At 46.3% G+C, this 23,259-nt stretch overlaps 1 protein-coding gene across 4 annotated transcripts in view; it reads right to left on the minus strand.

Annotated features, from left to right (window-relative positions):
- kank1a (KN motif and ankyrin repeat domains 1a) overlaps positions 1-21,453 on the minus strand; it is a 219,656-nt gene extending 198,203 nt beyond the window's left edge. For all 4 annotated transcript variants that reach the window (XM_045226875.1, XM_045226876.1, XM_045226874.1 and 1 more), the window contains exon 1: positions 21,213-21,453. The gene's annotated coding sequence lies outside the window, so the exon portion shown is untranslated. The remainder of the gene's footprint in view (positions 1-21,212) is intronic.
- Positions 21,454-23,259: the final 1,806 nt, after the last annotated feature.

The following is a 23,259-nucleotide window of genomic DNA, read 5'->3' on the forward strand; positions in this document are numbered from 1 at the left end:
ACCTAGCTGGCCCACCTCTCTAACCTCTAGGATACCTAGCTGGCCCACCTCTCTAACCTCTAGGATACCTATCTGGCCCACCTCTCTAACCTCTAGGATACCTAGCTGGCCCTCTCTCTGACCTCTAGGATACCTAGCTGGCCCACCTCTCTAACCTCTAGGATACCTAGCTGGCCCACCTCTCTAACCTCTAGGATACCTAGCTGGCCCATCTCTCTAACCTCTAGGATACCTAGCTGGCCCACCTCTCTAACCTCTAGGATACCTAGCTGGCCCCCCTCTCTCTAACCTCTAGGATACCTATCTGGCCCACCTCTCTAACCTCTAGGATACCTCGCTGCTGGCCCACCTCTCTAACCTCTAGGATACCTAGCTGGCCCACCTCTCTGACCTCTAGGATACCTAGCTGGCCCACCTCTCTGACCTCTAGGATACCTAGCTGGCCCACCTCTCTAACCTCTAGGATACCTAGCTGGCCCACCTCTCTAACCTCTAGGATACCTAGCTGGCCCACCTCTCTGACCTCTAGGATACCTAGCTGGCCCACCTCTCTAACCTCTAGGATACCTAGCTGGCCCACCTCTCTAACCTCTAGGATACCTATCTGGCCCACCTCTCTAACCTCTAGGATACCTAGATGGCCCACCTCTCTAACCTCTAGGATACCTAGCTGGCCCACCTCTCTAACCTCTAGGATACCTAGCTGGCCCACCTCTCTAACCTCTAGGATACCTCGCTGGCCCACCTCTCTGACCTCTAGGATACCTAGCTGGCCCACCTCTCTAACCTCTAGGATACCTAGCTGGCCCACCTCTCTGACCACTAGGATACCTAGCTGGCCCATCTCTCTAACCTCTAGGATACCTAGCTGGCCCCCCTCTCTGACCTCTAGGATACCTAGCTGGCCCACCTCTCTGACCTCTAGGATACCTAGCTGGCCCACCTCTCTGACCTCTAGGATACCTAGCTGGCCCACCTCTCTGACCTCTAGGATACCTAGCTGGCCCACCTCTCTGACCTCTAGGATACCTAGCTGGCCCACCTCTCTGACCTCTAGGATACCTAGCTGGCCCACCTCTCTAACCTCTAGGATACCTCGCTGCTGGCCCACCTCTCTAACCTCTAGGATACCTAGCTGGCCCACCTCTCTAACCTCTAGGATACCTAGCTGGCCCACCTCTCTAACCTCTAGGATACCTAGCTGGCCCACCTCTCTAACCTCTAGGATACCTAGCTGGCCCACCTCTCTAACCTCTAGGATACCTAGCTGGCCCACCTCTCTAACCTCTAGGATACCTAGCTGGCCCACCTCTCTAACCTCTAGGATACCTAGCTGGCCCACCTCTCTAACCTCTAGGATACCTAGCTGGCCCACCTCTCTAACCTCTAGGATACCTAGCTGGCCCACCTCTCTGACCTCTAGGATACCTAGCTGGCCCACCTCTCTAACCTCTAGGATACCTAGCTGGCCCACCTCTCTAACCTCTAGGATACCTAGCTGGCCCACCTCTCTGACCTCTAGGATACCTAGCTGGCCCACCTCTCTAACCTCTAGGATACCTAGCTGGCCCACCTCTCTAACCTCTAGGATACCTAGCTGGCCCACCTCTCTGACCTCTAGGATACCTAGCTGGCCCACCTCTCTAACCTCTAGGATACCTAGCTGGCCCACCCCTCTAACCTCTAGGATACCTAGCTGGCCCACCTCTCTGACCTCTAGGATACCTAGCTGGCCCACCTCTCTAACCTCTAGGATACCTAGCTGGCCCACCTCTCTAACCTATAGAATACCTAGCTGGCCCACCTCTCTGACCTCTAGGATACCTAGCTGGCCCACCTCTCTAACCTCTAGGATACCTAGCTGGCCCACCTCTCTAACCTCTAGGATACCTAGCTGGCCCACCTCTCTAACCTCTAGGATACCTAGCTGGCCCACCTCTCTAACCTCTAGGATACCTAGCTGGCCCACCTCTCTGACCTCTAGGATACCTAGCTGGCCCACCTCTCTGACCTCTAGGATACCTAGCTGGCCCACCTCTCTGACCTCTAGGATACCTAGCTGGCCCACCTCTCTGACCTCTAGGATACCTATCTGGCCCACCTCTCTGACCTCTAGGATACCTAGCTGGCCCACCTCTCTAACCTCTAGGATACCTAGCTGGCCCACCTCTCTAACCTCTAGGATCCCTGGGAGGGCAGGGGACTTTTGTGTTTGCTATAGAGAGAAGCTAGCCCTAACCCTCTCTGACCTCTAACCTTCAGGATCTGGGGGCCCTGACCCTGGGGGTCAGAGACAAGCCAAGCAGCAGGAGGGATAAAATGACCTATTGACACTCCCAACAAGATAGGCTTCAGGGTTATATCCCAAATGGTACCCTATTCACTATGTAGTGCACTACTTTTGACCAGGGCCCTATAGGGAATAGGGTACCATTGGGGATACAGACCAGGAGTAAGAGATAGAAGTGAATATGACATAACTGGAAATGAGTTGCTGCAGAGACCTTGAAATAGAAAATGCCCCCATTGTGCACCTATTTGTAAGTCGCTCTGGATAAGAGCGTCTGCTAAATGACGTAAATGTAAATGTAATTGTACGTAACTCCTTATTTGCATGAAGGCAAAATGAAGACAGTTGGTCCACTACCTTGACTAAACAAAGCAGGCTGATTTCACAAAGCTTTTCCTGGCCAAAGATATGGGTCTGCTCATCCTGCCCTAGCCCTGGGCTCAACCTGGTCTGGTGGCTTCCTCTCTCTGGGTCACCAGGGATCACATGATCCACCACCATGCTCTACACTGGGTCACCAGGGATCACATGATCCACCACCATGCTCTACACTGGGTCACCAGGGATCACATGATCCACCACCATGCTCTACACTGGGTCACCAGGGATCACATGATCCACCACCATGCTCTACACTGGGTCACCAGGGATCAGGACATGACAGGGCGTTTGAGGGGACAGGCACCCGTTCCCTAGGTGACGCGCCCCGCCCTGCCGTGTGTGGAAGCAGAAACCTGAGACGTCCAGGCTTTAGCATGCATGTTCCCTGAACCACAGGCTGTACACCAGGCGGTATTGAGGTTTAGAGCCCAGACGCTCCAGGGAGCGAAGGCAGTGAGAGGCAAGGATATGGAGACCAGGATTTCCATTAGCTGGTAATAGCCGGCTTTAAGCCAATATATATTTTTTTAAAGGCGATAAGGTCAGTTGTCCAGGGGAATAATAAATAATGATTTTCAGCCTTTTAATTTATGGAAATACCAGTCGACGTAAATACGTTTGACCTGTCATGCTTATCGGTCTATGGGTTAATTTGCATAATGTTGTGGAATTAAATTACCGCCTGGTGTTCAACCTTCTTAAGTTCTCCCATGTCACCCCACTCCTCCGCACACTCCACTTCAAGTCGAAGTTCACATCAAGACCCTGATGCTTGCCAGCGGAGCAGCGAGGGGAACTGCCCCTCCCTACCTTCAGGCTATGCTCAAACCCTACACCCCAACCTGAGTACTCTGTTCCACCACCTCTGGTCTCTTAGCCCTCGCACCCCTACAGGAGGGCAGCTCCCACTCAGCCCTACAGGAGGTCAGCTCCCTCCCACCCCTACAGGAGGTCAGCTCCCCCTCACCCCTACAGGAGGTCAGCTCCCACTCACCCCTACAGGAGGTCAGCTCCCACTCAGCCCTACAGGAGGTCAGCTCCCTCCCACCCCTACAGGAGGTCAGCTCCCCCTCACCCCTACAGGAGGTCAGCTCCCACTCACCCCTACAGGAGGTCAGCTCCCACTCACCCCTACAGGAGGTCAGCTCCCCCTCAGCCCTACAGGAGGTCAGCTCCCTCCCACCCCTACAGGAGGGCAGCTCCCTCCCACCCCTACAGGAGGTCAGCTCCCCCTCAGCCCTACAGGAGGTCAGCTCCCTCCCACCCCTACAGGAGGGCAGCTCCCTCCCACCCCTACAGGAGGTCAGCTCCCCCTCAGCCCTACAGGAGGTCAGCTCCCCCTCACCCCTACAGGAGGGCAGCTCCCACTCAGCCCTACAGGAGGTCAGCTCCCCCTCAGCCCTACAGGAGGTCAGCTCCCCCTCACCCCTACAGGAGGTCAGCTCCCACACCCCTACAGGAGGTCAGCTCCCACTCACCCCTACAGGAGGTCAGCTCCCTCCCACCCCTACAGGAGGTCAGCTCCCACTCACCCCTACAGGAGGTCAGCTCCCACACCCCTACAGGAGGTCAGCTCCCACACCCCTACAGGAGGTCAGCTCCCACTCACCCCTACAGGAGGTCAGCTCCCGCTCAGCCCTACAGGAGGTCAGCTCCCACTCACCCCTACAGGAGGTCAGCTCCCACTCACCCCTACAGGAGGGCAGCTTCCACTCAGCCCAGTCCAAGCTCTTCTCTGTCCTGGCACCCCAATGGGAGGGCAGCTTCCACTCAGCCCAGTCCAAGCTCTTCTCTGTCCTGGCACCCCAATGGGAGGGCAGCTTCCACTCAGCCCAGTCCAAGCTCTTCTCTGTCCTGGCACCCCAATGGGAGGGCAGCTTCCACTCAGCCCAGTCCAAGCTCTTCTCTGTCCTGGCACCCCAATGGGAGGGCAGCTCCCACTCAGCCCAGTCCAAGCTCTTCTCTGTCCTGGCACCCCAATGGGAGGGCAGCTTCCACTCAGCCCAGTCCAAGCTCTTCTCTGTCCTGGCACCCCAATGGGAGGGCAGCTCCCACTCAGCCCAGTCCAAGCTCTTCTCTGTCCTGGCACCCTTATGGAGGAACAAGCTTCCCACTAAAGTCAGGACAGCAGAGTCCCGGCCAATCTTTCAAAAACGTCTGAAAACCTCTTTGAAGAGTATCTTAATTAACGATGCCCCCGACAACCCCTAAAAAAAATCTTACAAATAAAGCAAAAAAGGCTATTTTCCCACTGACTGACTTAGCTGATAAATACTTTCTTGAGTGAGAATGTACTTGATACGATTGTGATGTGTTGTTGTCTCACCTAGCTATCTTAAGATGAGGGCACTAATTGTAAGACTCTCTGGATAAGAGCGTTAGTTGTTATGATTATTTTTTATCACACGCCCACAGCATACAGATACAGAGCCTACAGTCGTGATCAAAAGTTTTGAGAATGACACAAATATTAATTTTCACAAAGTCTGCTGCCTCAGTTTTGATGATGGCAATTTGCATATACTCTAGGGCAGTACTACCCTTTAGCTCAGTGCAGATGTTGCCGGGGGGGCTTTACTTCGCTCATCGCGCTCTAGCGACTCCTTGTGGCGGGCCGGGCGCCTGCAGGCTGACTTCGGTCATCAGTTGGACGGTGTTTCCTCCAACACATTGGTGCGGCTGGCTTCCGGGTTATGTTTCGAGTGACTCGACCTTCGCCTCTCCTGAGCCCGTTGAGGAGTTGCAGCGATGAGACAAGATCGTAATTGGATCACAATTGGATATCACAAAATTGGGGAGAAAAAGGGGGTAAAATACATACAACAACAACAACATTTTACAATTACTTCTCACAAAAACAAGTGATGCAGTCAATCACTCCTCTACTTGGAGCCAGGAGAGATTGACATGCATGTTATTGATGTAAGCTGTCTGTGTACATTTAAGGGCCAGCCGTGCTGCCCTGTTCTGGGCCAACTGGAATGGGTCTATGTCCCTCTTTGTGGCACTTGACCATATGACTGGACAAAACTAGGGGCTGTAGGACTTGTTTTGTTGATAGCGATGTCAAGAAAGCAGAGCAACACTTTTTTACGGACAAACCTCTACCCATCTTAGCTACCATTGCATCAATATGTTTTGACCATGACAGTGGTAGCTGACGTGTACAGTGTTGAGTCATCCGCATACAGAGACACTCTGGCTTTACATAAAGCCAGTGGCATGTTGTTAGTAAAGACTTAATAAAGTAATGGGCCTAGACAGCTGCCCTGGGGAATTCCTGATTCTACCTGGATTATGTTGGAGAGGCTTCCATTAAAGAACACCCTCTGTGTTCTGTTAGACAGGTAACTCTTTATCCACAATATAGCAGGGGGAGTAAAGCCATAACACATATGTTTTACCAGCAACAGACTATGATCAATAATGTCAAAAGCTGCACTGAAGTCTAACAAAACAGCTCCCACAAGCTTCTTATCAATTTATTTTAGCCAATCATCAGTCATTTGTGTAAGTGCTGTGCTTGTTGAATGTCCTTCCCTATAAGCGTGCTGAATGTCTGTTGTCAATTTGTTTACTGTAAAATAGCATTTTATCTGGTCAAACACAATTTTTTTCAATAGTTTACTAAGGGTTGGTAACAGGCTGATTGGTCGGCTGTTTGAGCCAGTAAAGGGGGCTTTACTATTTTTAGGTAGCAGAATGACTTTAGCTTCCCTCCAGGCCTGAGGGCACACACTTTCTAGTAGGCTTAAATTGAAGATATGTCAAATAGGAGTGGCAATATTAGTGTTCAGATGTAAAGTAGGCTAAACTAGCTAGTTATGGTACATACAGACTACTAATGGAGTTATGGTACATACAGACTACTAATGGAGTTATGGTACATACAGACTACTAATGGAGTTATGGTACATACAGACTACTAATGGAGTTATGGTACATCCAGACTACTAATGGAGTTATGGTACATACAGACTACTAATGGAGTTATGGTACATACAGACTACTAATGAAGTTATGGTACATACAGACTACTAATGGAGTTATGGTACATACAGACTACTAATGGAGTTATGGTACATACAGACTACTAATGGAGTTATGGTACATACAGACTACTAATGAAGTTATGGTACATACAGACTACTAATGGAGTTATGGTACATACAGACTACTAATGGAGTTATGGTACATACAGACTACTAATGGAGTTATGGTACATACAGACTACTAATGGAGTTATGGTACATACAGACTACTAATGGAGTTATGGTACATACAGACTACTAATGGAGTTATGGTACATACAGACTACTAATGGAGTTATGGTACATCCAGACTACTAATGGAGTTATGGTACATACAGACTACTAATGGAGTTATGGTACATACAGACTACTAATGAAGTTATGGTACATACAGACTACTAATGGAGTTATGGTACATACAGACTACTAATGGAGTTATGGTACATCCAGACTACTAATGAAGTTATGGTACATACAGACTACTAATGGAGTTATGGTACATACAGACTACTAATGGAGTTATGGTACATACAGACTACTAATGGAGTTATGGTACATACAGACTACTAATGGAGTTATGGTACATACAGACTACTAATGGAGTTATGGTACATACAGACTACTAATGGAGTTATGGTACATACAGACTACTAATGGAGTTATGGTACATCCAGACTACTAATGGAGTTGTGGTACATACAGACTACTAATGGAGTTGTGGTACATACAGACTACTAATGGAGTTGTGGTACATACAGACTACTAATGGAGTTATGGTACATACAGACTACTAATGGAGTTATGGTACATACAGACTACTAATTGAGTTATGGTACATACAGACTACTAATGGAGTTATGGTACATACAGACTACTAATGGAGTTATGGTACATACAGACTACTAATGGAGTTATGGTACATACAGACTACTAATGGAGTTATGGTACATACAGACTACTAATGAAGTTATGGTACATACAGACTACTAATGGAGTTATGGTACATCCAGACTACTAATGGAGTTATGGTACATACAGACTACTAATGGAGTTATGGTACATACAGACTACTAATGGAGTTATGGTACATACAGACTACTAATGGAGTTATGGTACATACAGACTACTAATGGAGTTATGGTACATACAGACTACTAATTGAGTTATGGTACATACAGACTACTAATGGAGTTATGGTACATACAGACTACTAATGGAGTTATGGTACATACAGACTACTAATGGAGTTATGGTACATACAGACTACTAATGGAGTTATGGTACATACAGACTACTAATGGAGTTATGGTACATACAGACTACTAATGGAGTTGTGGTACATACAGACTACTAATGGAGTTGTGGTACATACAGACTACTAATGGAGTTGTGGTACATACAGACTACTAATGGAGTTGTGGTACATACAGACTACTAATGGAGTTATGGTACATACAGACTACTAATGGAGTTATGGTACATACAGACTACTAATGGAGTTATGGTACATACAGACTACTAATGGAGTTATGGTACATACAGACTACTAATGGAGTTATGGTACATACAGACTACTAATGGAGTTGTGGTACATACAGACTACTAATGGAGTTGTGGTACATACAGACTACTAATGGAGTTGTGGTACATACAGACTACTAATGGAGTTATAGTACATACAGACTACTAATGGAGTTGTGGTACATACAGACTACTAATGGAGTTGTGGTACATACAGACTACTAATGGAGTTGTGGTACATACAGACTACTAATGGAGTTATGGTACATACAGATTACTAATGGAGTTGTGGTACATACAGACTACTAATGGAGTTGTGGTACATACAGACTACTAATGGAGTTATGGTACATACAGACTACTAATGGAGTTATGGTACATACAGACTACTAATGGAGTTATGGTACATCCAGACTATTAATGGAGTTATGGTACATCCAGACTACTAATGGAGTTATGGTACATACAGACTACTAATGGAGTTATGGTACATACAGACTACTAATGGAGTTATGGTACATACAGACTACTAATGGAGTTATGGTACATACAGACTACTAATGGAGTTATGGTACATACAGACTACTAATGGAGTTGTGGTACATACAGATTACTAATGGAGTTATGGTACATACAGACTACTAATGGAGTTATGGTACATACAGACTACTAATGGAGTTATGGTACATACAGACTACTAATGGAGTTATGGTACTGTGACGTCACGAGAGGCTACACAGCTTTCAGCGGGATTGCTCAAGTAGTGCAAGGAGACAAGGTTCAAACAAAACAAGGATTTTATTATAGGTCTTGGGAAATTAACGAAAATATAACAAAATTCTGTTCTCTTGTGGCTCTTTAAGGGTTAACAGTTCAGGGATGTCTCTTCCACATCCAAAATCATAATTCTCACTCGCTCAGATAACTTTTCCCCAGCCTTACTGTAGTCCACGTTGCAGCTAGTGGCCAACCCAGCAAAAAGTCCTTCCAAATGTCTCTCACGTATTTCCACAGGTGCATATATCCAAAGGTGAGTATTTCCCAAAGGTAAGTATCTCCAAATCCTTATATTCCTCATGGAAGTGGACGTGCAGCACTCTTGTCCTCCAGAGAGCCCAGGTTGGAGACTGTCTCTTCACCCCCCACACACTCCCTCAGTGTGTCTCTTCCCTTCCCAAACCTTCAGCTCATCAGCTCCTCATTTGTTTCAGCTGCGTGGGAAGATTGGCCATAGAGGGGTGGAGTTCCCGACCATACCAGCAGATGGAGCCATAGCTGTCTGGGTTTGCAGCCACCTCAGGGGGATGTAACGTCCCTCCAGGACACAGCCTCTCGTGACATCACAGTACATACAGACTACTAATGGAGTTATGGTACATACGGACTACTAATGGAGTTATGGTACATACAGACTACTAATGGAGTTATGGTACATACAGACTACCAACCATTTCAGCTCATGAGACTGAAAACAAACAGCGTAATAGTGAAGTGGTGAACTGCCTCCCTGTTTCTCTCTCCTCTCTGTTAGCACCCACCCACCCACCCTGTTAGCACCCACCCACCCACCCTGTTAGCACCCACCCACCCTGTTAGCACCCTCCCACCCTGTTAGCACCCACCCACCCTGTTAGCACCCACCCACCCTGTTAGCACCCACCCACCCTGTTAGCACCCACCCACCCACCCTGTTAGCACCCACCCACCCTGTTAGCACCCACCCACCCACCCTGTTAGCACCCACCCACCCACCCTGTTAGCACCCACCCACCCACCCTGTTAGCACCCACCCACCCTGTTAGCACCCACCCACCCTGTTAGCACCCACCCACCCTGTTAGCACCCACCCACCCTGTTAGCACCCTCCCACCCTGTTAGCACCCACCCACCCTGTTAGCACCCACCCACCCTGTTAGCACCCACACACCCTGTTAGCACCCACCCACCCTGTTAGCACCCACCCACCCTGTTAGCACCCACCCACCCTGTTAGCACCCTCCCACCCTGTTAGCACCCACCCACCCTGTTAGCACCCACCCACCCTGTTAGCACCCACACACCCTGTTAGCACCCACCCACCCTGTTAGCACCCACCCACCCTGTTAGCACCCACCCACCCTGTGACACCAGGCAGCCATTGTGTCAGAGCGCTCTCATGGGCTTATTGAGCCAATCAGATGCTGAGGATGATGTTCAACTTGCTGTGGTTGGCCACTCAGGGCCACAATTTTACTGTGAGGAGTTAAACCATACTGACGAAGAAGACATCTCAGTACGATGCCAAAGTCACAACAATGGAACTCCAGGAATTTCATAAATAGCTGTCAAGGATCTCCTATTGGTTCCTTGTTCCAGCTTTTCATCATTGCATCAAAGGTAATAGCTCCTTGTTATGAAGACATGGAACTTTACTTTTTGACCACTGGGAAAATCTCCAAATTCCAGCCTGGTCCTCTTGGCAGGAGAAAACAGAGCAGAGACACCGGCCGTCCATTCCAGATCTTTCCACCCTGTGTATAGTCCACAGAGCAGAGACACCGCCCGTCCAGTCCAGATCTTTCCACCCTGTGTATAGTCCACAGAGCAGAGACAGCGCCCGTCCAGTCCAGATCTTTCCACCCTGTGTATAGTCCAAACACTAACATAATCCATAAATAGAGACCAGCCAAGTAGTGTTCCAAATGGGACAGCACTTGTCTTTCCACCTAAACATGCAAACACCATCAGATAGAATTCATAGCAAGCAGTGCACTGGAATGACATTCACTCTCATGGGATGGGTGGCCAAAAATAACTAACTGAAAGCCACCCCCAATAAACCAGGAATATGACTGCATTGAGGCATACGGTATGTGTGCTTCTATGGCTATATTCACCATGCCACTGCCTATTTTAATTGTTCAGTGCCTTTATCACAGTCAACATGTCTATACTGACTGGACAAAACATTAAGAACACCTGCTTTTCCATAACTGATTGACCAGGTGAATCCAGGTGAAAGCTATGATCCCTTGTCAACGTAACTTGTTAAATCCACTTCAATCAGTGTAGATGGAGGGGAGGAGACAGGTTAAAGAATGATTTTTAAGCCTTGAGACAATTGAGACATGGATTGTGTATGTGTGCCATTCAGAAAGTGAATGGGCAAGACAAAATATGTAAGTGCCTTTGAACGGGGTATGGTAGTACTATGGATACAGACACACAGCTGTCTACCTCAGTTACAGAGAACTGCTGTAATAACCAGAAGAGAGAAAACATTTGTGGGAGAAGGACGGTTTCCAAATGACTCCTTGTTGAAATGTTTAGCTGCATCCAAAGGTGGTGCCCTGTATAAAGAAGGTCTGATATGATCAACAGTGTTCATTTACTCCGTCTGTTATGGATCCAAGTCACTGACAATTCCTATCGGCACAGTATAATAAGGCTTTGTGGCCGTCCGCCTCACTGTATCATGCTGGGGGGGGCAACGATCATACTCACACCACTATAGTGCAGGACCTTGGTACGATGTACAGAACTGTCCCATTTCATCCTATAGTACAGAACTGTCCCATTTCATCCTATAGTACAGAACTGTCCCATTTCATCCTATAGTACAGAACTGTCCCATTTCATCCTATAGTACAGAACTGTCCCATTTCATCCTATAGTACAGAACTGTCCCATTTCATCTTGGTATGGCTGGGAAAGCCTACAGGAAATACAATATAAGCTACATGCAAATACACAAACCTGTTCAGGAAATATACTTGTACTACAACTACAGGTCACCTAATGTTAAATGTAGCATTATAACCACCCAGGTTAAGGTCCAACATGTTAAATGTAGCATTATAACCACCCAGGTTAAGGTCCAACATGTTAAATGTAGCATTATAACCACCCAGGTTAAGGTCCAACATGTTAAATGTAGCATTATAACCACCCAGGTTAAGGTCCAACATGTTAAATGTAGCATTATAACCACCCAGGTTAAGGTCCAACATGTTAAATGTAGCATTATAACCACCCAGGTTAAGGTCCAACATGTTAAATGTAGCATTATAACCACCCAGTTTAAAGTCCAACATGTTAAATGTAGCATTATAACCACCCAGGTTAAGGTCCAACATGTTAAATGTAGCATTATAACCACCCAGGTTAAGGTCCAACATGTTAAATGTAGCATTATAAACAGCAGGGCCTAAAATTAACACCAGCCACCTGCGAAATGCGGGTAGATTTTGGCATTGGCGAGTAAGATATATATTGGTCGCGGGTTGTGGGTTTTTGGGCTACTTCTAAATTGCACTGCGGCCGCCATTGGCATTTCTCTTTAAAAATATATATTTGACTGTGACCTGCTGCTGCTGACTATCAGGCAGTGAGGAGGCTGTTACTGAGTGAGGGAAGAGGGGGAGGACTGGGGACTATCAGGCAGTGAGGAGGCTGTTACTGGGTGAGGGAAGAGGGGGAGGACTGGGGACTATCAGGCAGTGAGGAGGCTGTTACTGAGTGAGGGAAGAGGGGGAGGACTGGGGACTATCAGGCAGTGAGGAGGCTGTTACTGGGTGAGGGAAGAGGGGGAGGACTGGGGACTATCAGGCAGTGAGGAGGCTGTTACTGAGTGAGGGAAGAGGGGGAGGACTGGGGGTGTGGTGCGTTGAGAGCACCGGTTGAGAGAGCGCTGCAACAGACGTCGTGACAACTTTTTTACCAGTTGTAGGTAGGCTATTTACATTGTCATTATGGAGACACCCTATTTCCATAAAACATATTAACGCATTAGAACTGATATAGCGGCGACAAAGCATTGGCAAACGACTATAGGCTCACTAGAGCTCTTTAGATAAATTCGCTCTGAGGTGGAAATTCGCTCAGAGGTGGTTTAAAGTAAACTGCATTCTAATGTCGACTTTTCTTATGGATAACCATATCAAGCGAAGGGTATTACTCATGCTCAGTGCTAGGATCTGCAGCGCTGCGTGAGTGGAAATTTGAAATGGAAGTTATGGGACTCCCTCGTGTGCTTGTGTTATGGGAAAAAGTCCACAATGAAACTGACATTAAATGTGGAGAATGATAGGCTGCATTTGCATCTGTTGCCCATCAAGCAGGCTATTTTGTAGGCTGACTTGCCTAGTTAAATAAAGGTTAAATTAAAATACAATTATATGGCTGTAGCCTACCATTTGGTAAAATAAATATATTGAAATGCTGATATCACTGGAGCCATTGAATACCAATTTGTGCCACTTGTGTAGCCTACCTGGAGCTGGCAAACCAATTTAATAAATAGCCTGTAACTCAGTTTGTTGTCATAACCTTGTGTTATTATGCAATTATTAATGGACATGTTTAGTGACTTAAATTGGAAGTTATCAATTGTGATCGTGGTCACAGCTCTATCGCAAATGTATAATTCTCCACACTTTAATGTCAGTTTCATTGTGGACTTTTCCCTGAAATGAGATGTAGGCCTATCAGGGGCTATATGATACCTGCATCTAGCTCAGTAAACCATGGCAAAGTTGAAATGCAATTATAAACCCAGATTTGAGTCACTAGCCTGTGCCTAATGAAATAACAAGTTCATCTCGCAAATAGCTCATTTATAACGGTTTGTAGTCTTAACATCTGGAACATAATAAAAGGCACAATTGCCAGAAAATAGCCCAACATTCGTTTTTTGAAGTTCGTCCAAGTTTTTCTTGCACAGAGATTGAGATCCCCTGTCCAACTTTCATCACTCAAACTCTCCTGTCGGATTTATCTACAGTGGGGAGAACAAGTATTTTATACACTGCCGATTTTGCAGGTTTTCCTACTTACAAAGCATGTAGAGGTCTGTCATTTTTATCATAGGTACACTTCAACTGTGAGAGACGGAATCTAAAACAAAAATCCAGAAAATCACATTGTATGATTTTTAAGTAATTAATTTGCATTTTATTGCATGACATAAGTATTTGATACATCAGAAAAGCAGAACTTAATATTTGGTACAGAAACCTTTGTTTGCAATTACAGAGATCATACGTTTCCTGTAGGTCTTGACCAGGTTTGCACACACTGCAGCAGGGATTTTGGCCCACTCCTCCATACAGACCTTCTCCAGATCCTTCAGGTTTCGGGGCTGTCGCTGGGCAATATGGACTTTCAGCTCCCTCCAAAGATTTTCTATTGGGTTCAGGTCTGGAGACTGGCTAGGCCACTCCAGGACCTTGAAATGCTTCTTACGGAGCCACTCCTTAGTTGCCCTGGCTGTGTGTTTCGGGTCGTTATCATGCTGGAAGACCCAGCCACGACCCATCTTCAATGCTCTTACTGAGGGAAGGAGGTTGTTGGCCAAGATCTCGCGATACATGGTCCAATCCATCCTCCCCTCAATACGGTGCAGTCGTCCTGTCCCCATTGCAGAAAAGCATCCCCAAAGAATGATGTTTCCACCTCCATGCTTCACGGTTGGGATGGTGTTCTTGGGGTTGTACTCATCCTTCTTCTTCCTCCAAACACGGCGAGTGGAGTTTAGACCAAAAAGCTCTATTTTTGTCTCATCAGACCACATGACCTTCTCCCATTCCTCCTCTGGATCATCCACATGGTCATTTGCAAACTTCAGACGGGCCTGGACATGCGCTGGCTTGAGCAGGGGGACCTTGCGTGCGCTGCAGGATTTTAATCCATGACGGCGTAGTGTGTTACTAATGGTTTTCTTTGAGACTGTGGTCCCAGCTCTCTTCAGGTCATTGACCAGGTCCTGCCGTGTAGTTCTGGGCTGATCCCTCACCTTCCTCATGATCATTGATGCCCCACGAGGTGAGATCTTGCATGGAGCCCCAGACCGAGGGTGATTGACCGTCATCTTGAACTTCTTCCATTTTCTAATAATTGCGCCAACAGTTGTTGCCTTCTCACCAAGCTGCTTGCCTATTGTCCTGTACCCATCCCAGCCTTGTGCAGGTCTACAATTTTATCCCTGATGTCCTTACACAGCTCTCTGGTCTTGGCCATTGTGGAGAGGTTGGAGTCTGTTTGATTGAGTGTGTGGACAGGTGTCTTTTATACAGGTAACGAGTTCAAACAGGTGCAGTTAATACAGGTAATGAGTGGAGAACAGGAGGGCTTCTTAAAGAAAAACTAACAGGTCTGTGAGAGCCAGAATTTTTACTGGTTGGTAGGTGATCAAATACTTATGTCATGCAATAAAATGCAAATTAATTACTTAAAAATCATACAATGTGATTTTCTCTCACAGTTGAAGTGTACCTATGATAAAAATGACATACCTCTACATGCTTTGTAAGTAGGAAAACCTGCAAAATCGGCAGTGTATAAAATACTTGTTCTCCCCACTGTATAGTTATGCACATGCACAAACAGGATAAACTGGATGGTTTGAACCCTGAATGCTGATTGGCTGACAGCCATGGTGTATCAGACGTGTACCATGGGAATGACAAAAACATACTTTTTACTGGTCTAATTACGTTGGTAACCAGTTTATAACAGCAATAAGGCCCCTCAGGGCTATGTCTTAAGAACAGCCCTTAGCCGTGGTATATTGGCCATCTCCCACACCTCCTCAGGCCTTATTGCTTACTCATAGCAGTCAAAACAAGTTAAATCGACATCCATTGATGGAAAATGATCTGGAGAGTTTAATAAGGGCGATTTATCTTTTCTCTTGTGACATATTCTTAAACTCACAATAATAATTATTTTAATGGAAAACCGAATTTAGCTTCTTAGCCTACATCTTATTTTTTTTTAAATTTACCTTGACCTGGCAACCCTGGCTGCAACGCTGTCAGGCTGGGGGCTGTGCTCATGTGAAGAGCTGAGTGAAAGATTCATTTTTAAAGGGCTGTGCACAGGCATAAAAGTTGATCTAATTTACTTTAAACGTTCTTGGCTATTTACATTGTTTTGCTTACAGGCTAGTTTGTTTTTCTATGTTTGAGTTTTAACTGCCAGTTAAGAGAAAACAACGCTTGTACTAATCGGACTCAATCTCACAGGCACAAACATGACTCCAGTGTCGTTACCACGGTAACCTCCCGCCCTTAAAGAGGCAGGTGAACATTTTTTGTCTCCGTGATATTTGGGTTAAAAGACTCAAGTCACAAAAAATGAAATTAAACAATATACCACATTACTTCTTAATAGTTGTAACATTACACAGCATGCTCATCAGTGTTTTTGTGTTTTGTTGGTGTCATTTTAGTGCCCAAAAAATATTTTGGCTGGTAAAAAATCTCAGTGGCTGGTATACGAAAAAGTAAATGATATGCCCTGATAACCACCCAGTTTAAAGTCCAACATGTTAAATGTAGCATTATAACCACCCTGTTTAAAGTCCAACATGTTAAATGTAGCATTATAACCACCCAGTTTAAAGTCCAACATGTTAAATGTAGCATTATAACCACCCAGTTTAAAGTCCAACATGTTAAATGTAGCATTATAACCACCCAGTTTAAAGTCCAACATGTTAAATGTAGCATTATAACCACCCACTAAGGTCCAACTTGTTGAGTATGATAGGCAGCTGTTCCATAAAGCTATGGGAGTTGGTAGAGAGACTGTCTAACAGGGGTGGGTATTAAACACTTTACATTCCAGTGTTCTTGGTACTGGGTCATTATTTCTGCGAGTTCACTGTAACATTGGTAACATTATTTCTGCGAGTAAACTGCCTCTCCCATCAATACTATTAGCCAACGTTCAATCTTTTGAGAATAAAATTGACGATTTAAGATTACGGTTATCCTACCAACGGGACATTAAAAACTGTAATATCTTATGTTTCACGGAGTCGTGGCTGAACGACAACAATGATACCATTCAGCTAGCAGGCTACACGCTACATCGGCAGGACAGAACGGCTGGCTCCGGTAAGACAAAGGGTGGCGGTCTCTGTATATTTGTAAACAACAGCTGGTGTACAAAATCAAATACTAAGGAAGTCTCGAGGTTTTGCTCGCCTGAGGTAGAGTATCTTATGATAAGCTGTAGACCACACTATTTACCAAGAGAGTTTTCAGCTATATTTTTCATAGCTGTCTATTTACCACCACAAACCAATGCTGGCATTAAGATTGCACTGAACGAGTTGTACAAGGCCATTAATCAACAGGAAAACGCTCATCCAGATGCAGCGCTCCTAGTGGCCGGGGACTTTAATGCAGGGAAACTTAAATCCGTTCTACCTAATTTCTACCAGCATGTCAAATGTGCAACCAGAGGGAAAAAAACTCTAGACCACCTTTACTCCACACACAGAGACGCATACAAAGCTCTCCCTCGCCCTCCATTTGGCAAATCTGACCATAACTCTATCCTCCTGATTCCTGCTTATAAGCAAAAACTGAAGCAGGAAGCACCAGTGATTCGGTTAATAAAAAAGTGGTCAGATGACGCAGATGCCAAGCTACAGGACTGTTTTGCTAGCACAGACTGGAACATGTTCGGGATTCTTCAGACAGCATTGAGGAGTACACCACATCAGTCACTGGCTTCATCAATAAGTGCATCGATGATGTCGTCCCCACAGTGACCGTACGTACATACCCCAACCAGAAGCCATGGATTACAGGCAACATCCGCACTGAGCTAAAGGGTAGAGCTGCCGCTTTCAAGGAACGGGACTCTAACCCGGAAGCTTATAAGAAATCCCGCTATGACCTCCGACGAACCATCAAACAGGCAAAGAGTCAATACAGGTCTAAGATTGAATCATACTACACTGGCTCTGACGCTCGTCGGATGTGGCAAGGCTTGAAAACTATTACAGACTACAAAGGGAAGCACAGCCGCGAGCTGCCCAGTGACACAAGCCTACCAGACGAGCTAAACCACTTCTATGCTCGCTTCGAGGCAAGCAACACTGAAGCATGCATGAGAGCACCAGCTGTTCCGGACGACTATGTGATCACGCTCTCCGTAGCCGATGTGAGTAAGACTTTTAAGCAAGTCAACATTCACAAGGCCGCTGGGCCAGACGGATTACCAGGGCGTGTACTCCGAGCATGTGCTGACCAACTGGCAAGTGTCTTCACTGACATTTTCAACATGTCCCTGACCGAGTCTGTAATACCAACATGTTTCAAGCAGACCACCATAGTCCCCGTGCCCAAGAACTCTAAGATAACCTGCCTAAATGACTACCGACCCGTGGCACTGACGTCTGTAGCCATGAAGTGCTTTGAAAGACTGGTCATGGCTCACATCAACAGCATAATCCCAGAAACCCTAGACCCACTCCAATTTGCATACCGCCCCAACAGATCCACAGATGATGCAATCTCTATCGCACTCCACACTGCCCTTTCCCACCTGGACAAGAGGAACACCTACGTGAGAATGCTATTCATTGACTACAGCTCAGCATTCAACACCATAGTGCCCTCTAAGCTCATCACTAAGCTAAGGATCCTGGGACTAAACACCTCCCTCTGCAACTGGATCCTGGACTTCCTGACGGGCCGCCCCAGGTGGTAAGGGTAGGTAACAACACATCTGCCACACTGATCCTCAACACGGGGGCCCCTCAGGGGTGCGTGCTCAGTCCCCTCCTGTACTCTCTGTTCACCCATGACTGCATGGCCAGGCACGACTCCAACACCATCATTAAGTTTGCCGACGACACAACAGTGGTAGGCCTGATCACCGACAACGATGAGACAGCCTATAGGGAGGAGGTCAGAGATCTGGCCGTGTGGTGCCAGGACAACAACCTCTCCCTCAACGTGACCAAGACAAAGGAGATGATTGTGGACTACAGGAAAAAAAAAGAGGACTGAGCACGCCCCCATTCTCATCGACGGGGCTGTAGTGGAACAGGTTGAGAGCTTCAAGTTCCTTGGTGTCCACATCACCAACGAACTATCATGGTCCAAGCACACCAAGACAGTCGTGAAGAGGGCACGACAAAGCCTATTCCCCCTCAGGAGACTAAAAAGATTTGGCATGGGTCCTCAGATCCTCAAAAAATTCTACAGCTGCACCATCGAGAGCATCCTGACTGGTTGCATCACCGCCTGGTATGGCAACTGCTTGGCCTCTGACCGCAAGGCACTACAGAGGGTAGTGCGTACGGCCCAGTACATCACTGGGGCAAAGCTCCCTGCCATCCAAGACCTCTATACCAGGCGGTGTCAGAGGAAGGCCCTCAAAATTGTCAAAGACTCCAGCCACCCTAGTCATAGACTGTTCTCTCTGCTACCGCACGGCAAGCGGTACCGGAGTGCCAAGTCTAGGTCCAAAAGACTTCTCAACAGCTTCTACCCACAAGCCATAAGACTCCTGAACAGCTAATCATGGCTACCCGGACTATTTGCACTGCCCCCCCCACCCCATCCTTTTTACGCTGCTGCTACTCTGTTAAGTATTTATGCATAGTCACTTTAACTCTACCCACATGTACATATTACCTCAACTACCTCAACTAGCCGGTGCCCCCGCACATTGACTCTGCACCGTTACCCCCCTGTATATATAGCCTCCCTACTGTCACTTTATTTTACTTCTGCTCTTTGTTTTTCTCAACACTTTTTTTTGTTGTTGTTTTATTCTTACTTTTTTTGTTTAAAATAAACGCACTGTTGGTTAAGGGCTGTAAGTAAGCATTTCACTGTAATGTCTGCACTTGTTGTATTCGGCGCATGTGACCAATAAAATTTGATTTGATTTGATTTGATTGGTATTACACGGTACTGTAGGCCTAATCCTAAACCCTGTAAGTAACAGTACTAGGCCTAGTTATTACACTGTACTGTTAGGAATAATGTACTGTAGCCCTAATCCTAAACCCTGTAAGTAACAGTACTAGGCCTAGTTATTACACTGTACTGTTAGGAATAATGACACATGAATAACTACACTGTTATGTAAAGTGTGAACCGTGGGTGGATGACAGAAAGCAACAGGTTAAGTCCCACTGTAGTTGCACTTTGGACCAGATCCCTTTTGGAAAGTTAAACTCCTGAAGGGAACCTTGTTTAGCTCGCTCAGGATTTACTAGCAACAACATTGAGTCACCATCAGTCGATTCTTGTAGAAATGTCCATTCTGAAAACGCTTAGCTACCTGTACATGTTTGTCCTGACAACTGCGGTCCTTCAGTGATTGTATTCGATAAAAGTTTTTATTAAAAGTATGAATTTCAGCACCCCGCGGAAGGACCGCAGTGGTACAGGACAAACATAGGTACAGGTAAGCGTTTTCAGAATTTATATTTTTACAAGAATCGACTGATGAATACTCATTGTTGTTGCTAGCAAATTCAACACCGCCTCAATATAAGAGAAGGGAGCTCAGCATGAATGGATCATGGCACATACTGTCCTGTCTGATATAACGTCATGTCATAGCCTCCATACAAACAATCAACCAGTTTGACTTATTGACACATTGTTTCACTTGCATCAGATGCAACAAAATGTGTTCATTTTCAACAAATGTTCAATAAATGCCAGATGTATGGCTGGTGCAGTCTATAATACCAAAGGGCCACGTTGGAATGAAAGTCCACTTCACCACAGAAAGTGTGTTACGTTACGTATCCATGTCCCAAAAAAATAAAAAATATATATATACAGATGAAAGACTTATAAAGTAGCTTTAACAATACTGTGAAAATAACAGCGATATGCAGAACAGGCAAACCACATCTAATTTATTATTGTTATTATTATTATTATTATTATTATCTAATTAACTACTATTCGTGTGAGCATTTCCATTTCTAACATAATCAGTTGCGAACACGTTTTGCTGCAAGAACCCAACAACCCACCAACTGGTTGAATCAACGTTGTTTCCACGTCATTTCAATGAAAGTACGTTGAACCAAAGTGGAATAGACATTAAATTCACTTCTGTGCCCAGTAGGCAACAACAATGGGCTAATTAGGCTCCAAAATACATCTAAAATCAACAATACTATTCAAAGCTACAGTAACGTATATCTGATTATTTAAATAACATAAATAAAGTCAACTCACCGCTTCCCAAGTGCAAGCCAAAAAGCCACAAGTGTTTCGCAAGCAGACGTACTCCTTTTTTTAAACTAGGCTACTTGTTTCAGGTCTTTTCTTGATTTTAAATCCCAAATCTACTGTGTTACCACACTCTTCTTATCACCACATTTCATGATAACAACTAGAAAAGAATAATAACTTTTAGTTGAATTAAAACCACATTTCGTCTGTGAGCACACTTTCCGTGCAGTCTGGTCCGGTCTTATCTCTCTCCTGTGTAGTTGCCCTTCTGCAGCGTTCTGCACATGCGCAGAGGCAGCCCGGGACAACGCTAAGCCTCATGGGATCCGGATGGAGGCAGAGAGGAAAAAGCAAAGCGAGTGCTTTCACTCTCGCCAAAATATGTCCAAGATAATCCCAATGCGTTTCTATGGGTTTATTTTGCACCTAAGCTTTTTCGCCTTTAGGACAACGACTCCATTTTTAGGGCGGAGGCATCTCGTAATTATATATAGATCTCTGGTGGGGGGTTTGGAGGGGTAGAGAGGTGGAGACAGTGCTGTTTACAGGGGGTACCGGTACCGGTACAGGTTAGTCGACGTAATATGTAGGGGTAAAGTGACTATGCATAGATAATAAACAGTGAGTAGCAGCAGTGTCAATGCAAATAGTCCAGGTTGCCATTTTATTAATTGTTCAGTAGTCTTATGGCTTGGGGGTAGAAGTTGTTAAGGAGCCTTTTGGATCTAGACTTGGTGCTCTGGTACCGCTTGCCGTGCGGTAGTAGAGAGAACAGTTTATTACTAGGGTGACTGGGAGACCTTCCTCTGACAACTCCTAGTATATAGGTCCAGGATGGCAGGAAGCTTGGCCACAGTGATGTACTGGGCCGTACGCACTACCCTCTGTAGCGCCATACAGTCGGATGCCAAGCAGTTGCCATACCAGGCGGTGATGCAACCAGTCAGGATGCTCTCGATGGTGCAGAAGTATAACCTTTTGAGGATCTGAGGACCCATGCCAAATCTTTTCAGTCTCCGAGGGGGAATAGGCTTTGTCATGCCCTCTTCACGACTGTCTTGGTGTGTTTGGACCTTGATAGTTTGTTGGTGATGTGGACACCAAGAAACGTAAAGCTCTCAACCTGTTCCACTACAGGCCCGTCGATGAGAATGGGGGCTTGTTCCTTTGTCTTGCTCACGTTGAGGGAGAGGTTGTTGTCCTGGCACCACACGGCCAGGTCTCTGACCTCATCCCTAAAAGGTTGTTTCATCATTGTCAGTGATCAGGCCTACCACTGTTGTGTCGTCAGCAAACTTAATGATGGTGTTGGAGTCGTGCCTGGCCATGCAGTCATGGGTGAACAGGGAGTACAGGAGGGGACTAAGCATGCACCCCGGAGGGGCTCCCGTGTTGAGGATCAGCGTGGCAGATGTGTTGTTACCTACCCTTACCACCTGGGGGGTCAGGAAGTCCAGGATCCAGTTGCAGAGGAAGGTGTTTAGTCCCAGGGTCCTTAGCTTAGTGATGAGCTTTGTGGGCACTATGGTGTTGAACGCTGAGCTGTAGTCAATGAACAGCATTCTCACAAAGGTGTTTATTTTGTCTAGGTGGGAAAGGGCAGTGTGGAGTGTGATTGAGTTTGCCTCATCTGTGGATCTGTTGGTCTGGTCTAAGGCACTGCATCGCAGTGCTAGCTGTGCCACTAGAGATCCTGGTTCGAATCCAGGCTCTGTCGTTGCCGGCCGCGACCGGGAGACCAATGGGGCGGCGCACAATTGGCCCAGTGTCGTCCAGGGTAGGGGAGGGAATGGCCGGCAGGGATGTAGCACAGTTGGTAGAGCATGGCGTTTGCAACGCCAGGGTTGTGCGTTCGTTTCCCACGGCGGGCCAGTATGAAAAAAAAAAAAATTATGTATGCACTCACTAACTGTAAGTCACTCTGGATAAGAGCGTCTGCTATATGACTAAAATGTAAATGTAAATGTATGCGAATTGGAGTGGGTCTAGGGTTTCCGGGATGATGTTGTTGATGTGAGCCATGACCAGCCTTTCAAAGTACTTCATGGCT

This window comes from Coregonus clupeaformis, chromosome 18, assembly GCF_020615455.1.
Source record: "Coregonus clupeaformis isolate EN_2021a chromosome 18, ASM2061545v1, whole genome shotgun sequence".
NCBI lineage: Eukaryota > Metazoa > Chordata > Actinopteri > Salmoniformes > Salmonidae > Coregonus > Coregonus clupeaformis.